The sequence below is a fragment of the Dama dama genome, chromosome 23 (genome assembly GCF_033118175.1).
Source record: "Dama dama isolate Ldn47 chromosome 23, ASM3311817v1, whole genome shotgun sequence".
In the NCBI taxonomy this organism is placed as follows: Eukaryota; Metazoa; Chordata; class Mammalia; order Artiodactyla; family Cervidae; genus Dama; species Dama dama.
In genome coordinates, this window is record NC_083703.1 from 55,001,355 (window position 1) to 55,001,561 (window position 207).

Consider the following 207-nt stretch of genomic DNA (forward strand, 5'->3'; position numbering starts at 1 on the left):
TGGGGCGTTTTCTCAAGCAGACCACGGGGCACAGCCCGCTTCCCTAATGGAGACCAGACGTGGGGGTACCGCTTGACCGAACTCTGAACTTGACCTGCTTTCAGAGTTCCTGACACGCTCAGATGATATTTGCCCAAATAAAATGTTTTCCCCAATAAAACACTCAAATCACGTTCAGTTCAGTTCAGTTCAATTCAGTCACTCAGT